We start from the raw sequence: 5,402 nt of genomic DNA on the forward strand, positions 1-5,402 counted from the left end.
GGAGCGTTTTGTTTGAGGATCTCTCATTACCACACAATCTGTGAGTGTGCCCCATTTTTCAAAATGTTCTCTTAAACTGTCATCGGTAGTTTCAAAACTCAGACCACCAATAAACAGCTTCCTCAATTGCTCTGGCTCCTTTGGATCATGGCCCTCCTCCCCCCGGCGGCGACGGCTACGGCCGGAGTCGGGCTGGGGGCGACCGGGTGGCGGTTTTACCTCCATTTTGAGCCAGGTTTCTTTTCTTTAGTGTCTGGCCTCTCAGTTTTTTCACCCACCATCTTGCAACATGGGAAAGAGCTGAGTTCTTTTTTTAAAGATTTTATTTTATTTTGAAGAGTTAAAAACAAAAACAAATAGCAGAAACAAATTCAGAAACCGGGTAACATAAAACAATAGATATGTTAAAGATTTTCAAAGCATGAATCGCTATATCTGCTAATCTGAGTTCTTCAAGTTCTAAAACTTGCATCCTCTAGAATATTAGGTAAGCTTAATACTTCTGTACTATACTGATTCTTATCAACTTTTCATATTGATATTGTAAAGATTTCTGTAGTGCTGGAGATCAAACATAGGGACTCCTACCCTCAGAGCAAGTGCTCTCCCACCGAGTTACCCTCAGTCCTCTTTTTCAGAGGGGGTCTCACTGTGCTACCCAGGCTGGCCTCTAACTCCTGGCTTAGGCAATCCTACTGCCTCCCAAGTCCCTGGGACCACAGTTGTACACCACTATGTCCAGCTGTTACTGCATCATTTTAAATTCACTTTTTTTTGTATTTTAGGGAAGAGTCTACAGGGTGTTCAGGGTCTCACGACTAGATCGGACTCATAGTAATCTACCTGTTTACAGCCTCCCAAGTGCTGGAAATACAGGCGTGCTCCACCACGCCCAGTCTCAATTGCCATCTCACTGTGCCCCTGGGGCAGGGCTGGCACTGCAGGCTGAGATCAAACCTGGCTCCTGTGCCTTCCTGTAGGTGCTTTAATCCACTGAGCTATTTGGCCAGCCCTTAAACTCACTTTTGGGCACTTCCATGGTATTTATTTTTTTGCTCTGAATGCCTTCAGGGCAGGTTTGAGTTGTGGGGATCGAACCCCAGCAACCTGAGCTTGACTGCTTTGTTGAAGCAGCCACTTAAAGAACTGAGCTAAGGGGCGGGCCCCCTCTTCCATGGTATTTATTCATACAACCTAATGCAGTATGAGCAGAGATATTAGGATTCTCATTGACGGCTAAATCAGAGATCACTGATTTACCTAAGACTACACAGTGAAGCTCCTCATTCCATATTCTGTAATTTCTATTAAGCCTCAAGTGGAAGCCTACAGAATAGACCTGAGATCACTCTGCCTCCTTTGGATACAGTATCCACTTTATTACTTTCACTTTTAACTCACAATGACTTCCCTAGCAGAAGAAAGCTTTTGAATCACATCTTACAGTTCTTTATAGGACAAGAACATCTTTCACAAAAGTTGAATTCTCTCTCTCTCTCTCTCTCTCTCTCTCTCTCTCTCTCTCTCTCTCCCTCTCTCTCTCAGATTTCTGTGACTTCACAGCCAACTTGGCCTACATAGTGAGTTTAAAGCCAGCCTAAACTACAAACCAAGACCCAATCTCCAAAATAAATGAACAAATAAATAATAAATTATAAAGTCCAAGCCAGATGTGATGGTATACATCTTTAATTCCAGCACTCAGGAAGCTGAAGCAGGAGGATCACCATGAGTTCAAGGCCAACCTGGGCTATGCAGTGAGTTCAAGGGCAGCGTGAACTAGAAAGACCCTATCTTAAAAATACCAAAAGAAAAAAAAATTAAGTCCATGGTAGCTTGGTGGAATGACATGACTGTGTAACCCCAGCTACACAGGAAGCTAACACGGAAGGGTCTTTGAGCCCAGGAAATTAAGTCTAGCCTAGGTAACATAATGAGACCTCATGTCAAGATATAAATGAGTGAAATCAGTGGGGTTTGGGCAGTGAGAGGAAATGCACTCACAACAGTGTCTTTTAGATCTTTACATACAAATACAGATAACTCCTTAAAGCCTTGAAGCTCTGTCCTCTAGATTGAAGAAAAATGGATCATAGCACAGACATTTTCCACCGTGGTCACATCCTAAAATGATGCCCACCTAATATCTGTGTTACATCAACCTAGAGGCACTGGTAGCTGAAATGCCACAGAGCACAAGAATAGAACATCCTCTGTCCTTTCACAGTGTGCTCCTAGCTCCACCTGTCTGGCTACTCTTCATCCTACTCTACCAGACCATTCAACTGGATTCCCCACAGGTTTATCCCACGACTCTTCCTTTAGCAGAAGTGCAAGTGACAACAGGTGGCCTCCTTCTAATGCATCTGTTTGATTTGGCTCACAGCAATTTTTTTTATTTTTAATTTTTTTTTCACATCGAAGTTTTTAAACTGAGCCAACATTTAAAACTAAGACATTTCCTGGTAAAATCTGGACTCCTAGATTCCCTTGAAGACCTATGCAATTGCCACTTGGTAATACACAGCTGAAGCAGACAGTCCCAACCAGTGATCTAAAGTATACAACTGGCCCACATTCTCATTTAGGCTGAGCAGCCCTAATCCAAAAATGCAAAAGTCAAAATGCTCCAAAATCCAAAACTTTTTGAATACCAACATGATGCCTGCCACAAATGAAAAAGGATACACCTGACTTGATGTGACCAGTCAGTCAGGACACAGTCACACTAAGAATATTATATAAAATCACCTGCAGGCTATCCACATGTGGTGCATGTGCAACATAAAGGAACTTCATTTTTAGGTGTGGGCCCCATCCCCAAGATATCTCATTAGTCTCTGTGCACTAACAACAACTGCTGATCATTTTCTTTTTTTTTTTTTTTGGTGGAACCTGGGATTGAACTCAGATCCTTGCGTTTGCCAGTCAAGCGCTTATCCTACTGAGCCATCTCTCCCAGCCCCCTGCTGATCATTTTCTTGGATTTTTAAAATTAAGTTTGCGGGGGGGGGGGAGGGCCTGCCCATTAGCCCAGGTGTTTAATGCCTGCTAAAAAAAAGCAGTCAGCATTGCCAGTTAAACAGAAGACCCAATGCTATTATGGGCTACTAGACTCTTTTGGAATGTTTTGCTGAGTTTACACACCTATAATATTCAAATAACGGAACTTAACAAAAAAAGGGTATACAGATGAATGTCCATTTTGTATCTGTGTATTCAAAATGGTTGGGATGGATGTATAGTTACATTCTCTTAGTGAATGGAATGATTTGTTCTGATGGTGTTTGTAAATGGGATCTCGGGTCCGCATCTTGTACAGCAATTAACCACTAAGAAGAATGTATGCAGTGTGTTAGTTATTGAAACTATCCTAGCGATTTGATTTGAAACTGTCTCATTGCTATTTGTTTATCAATAAAATTATGAAAAAAATGTACAATGGATATTGTGAAATGGGAAGAAATTGTTCAAAATGTGAAGGGAACTAAGATGGGTGAAAGGGGGAAGAACAGTTGGGAGGGAAAAATTCACGCTTCTTATACTACTAATGTCTTTTAGTTCGTTAAAAAAGAATGTTTGGGTGCTGGTGAGATGGCTCAGTGGTCTAAGGTTCCTACTTAGAAGAAGCTAAGCCAAGCAAAGCGCAGGGACCTCGGTTCAATCCCCCAGCACCACATGCCAGCCAGCCCCGCCCCCTGGTGGGCTGAGCTGGCCACACACACACTAAATAGATAAATAAATAATTTTTTTTTGAAAAAAAACCACATAGCACTTTATTATCAGTACAGTGATGAAGGACAGGTCTTCAAGGACAGGTCTTCAAGGACAAGTCTTCAAGGGGCTGGAGCGGGTCCTGAAAGCAGAGGCGGCACCTACTTGCCAGCGATGAGCGGGTTCCGCAGCACCACGATGACGGAGTCCCCACGCAGGAACATCTTGGAGATGTAGCGGTCCTTGTTGACTGGCTTGGACTTCTTCTTGCCCTTGCCGCTTTTGGGGACCTCAGTCCACATCTCTTTCACATTCTCCAGCACCATGTTGCAGTGCCTGTCAAAGGCCTTCACCCAGCCTAGCAGTTTCTTGTTGTTGCGGCAGTTGATGAGCACCTGGGTGTTGTTCTTGACTGACTGGGTCAGCACAGAAAGTGGACCCGTGTTAAATTCCTCCTCCTCCTGCTTCTGCAGCTCCTCTGGGGTCATCTCACTCTTGGGCTTGTTGAGGAGGCTCATGGTGGCAGCTGCAACCTCCGCGTTACTCCCGTCTCGCTCGCGTAGCTTCGGCCTCCTAAATAATTTTTTTAAAAAAAGAAAAATTTAAAAAAAAAAGAATGTGGGGCCAGGGAAATAGCTCAGTAGAATAAGCGCTTGCCTGGCAATCACAAGGTCCTGAGTTCAATCCCTGGCACCACATGCCAGCCAGCCCCGCCCCCTGGTGGGCTGAGCTGGCCACACAAATAAATAAATAAATAAATAAATAAATAAAATTTAAAAAAAAAAGAATGTTTGTGCTAATATCGATTGGAGAAATTTTAATGACCATATATTTTTTATTATTAATTTTGTTGAGGGACAGATGGCAAGGAGACAGTTTCAAGACAGGTTAGTAGGACAGTACTAACCTGTACTAATGATTGGTACATTGCATATTGTTGTCTTCATGGTGGTTGTTAATAGTGCAAGATGCTGACATGATATCTTGTCCAGGCACTCTTAGTACAGATCTTCTCATTGAATTGGGAGAGAGTAGCTGTATATCTGTTCTATTTTGTATATACAGATACAAATGGTCCTTCATTTGTATCCCCCTTTTTTTGTTCAGTTTTGTCAGAGATGAGTATTCCATTGCCATTTGGATATTGTAGGTGCGTGAATTCAGCAAGGTGTCCCAATATAGTCCAGTAGTCCATAATCATAGTGAGTTATCCCTAGGACTGGCAATGTCAGAGGTTGTTGACTTGAGCCTTTTACGGTTCAGCATATTAATATGGCTTTGCTTTTTGTGTCTCATTTTTATACTTCTCTGCTGGATGGTTGAGACTAGGATAAAGGGGGATCTGTATAACAAGAAATGTAGCTTTTGTATCTGACAGGGTCGGTCAAGTCCCCTCAGGATTTACCCTGAGGCCCTGTACTGCAGTTTGTGGATCCTTTGTCAGTGAATGACCATATCTTATACCCTGAACAACTACTTTAAGTATACCAACATTTAGTTATTGACCATTGTTATTCTCCTATTATTTTGCTGTAAAATTGTTTTACTTTTTTCATAAAATTAAAAAAAAATTCAGTGAATGGTGCTGCTTAGTATCATCAAAATGAAAGCAACTTGTAAAAATATTACAGTGTATCTTTTACATCTTATTATTAGATTTCCCACCATGCAAAGTCTGGCTCTGCTCC

General features: G+C 42.2%; 1 pseudogene across 1 annotated transcript; it reads right to left on the reverse strand.

Moving 5' to 3' along the window:
* Positions 1 to 3,875: 3,875 nt before the first annotated feature.
* On the reverse strand, positions 3,876 to 4,282 carry LOC101564962 (annotated as a pseudogene). The gene has a single exon (XR_001117102.2). The product of XR_001117102.2 is annotated as a small nuclear ribonucleoprotein Sm D2 pseudogene (transcript).
* Between the last annotated feature and the right edge of the window lie 1,120 nt (positions 4,283 to 5,402).

This window comes from Octodon degus, unplaced genomic scaffold, assembly GCF_000260255.1.
Source record: "Octodon degus isolate 3935 unplaced genomic scaffold, OctDeg1.0 scaffold00041, whole genome shotgun sequence".
NCBI classification, from domain to species: domain Eukaryota; kingdom Metazoa; phylum Chordata; class Mammalia; order Rodentia; family Octodontidae; genus Octodon; species Octodon degus.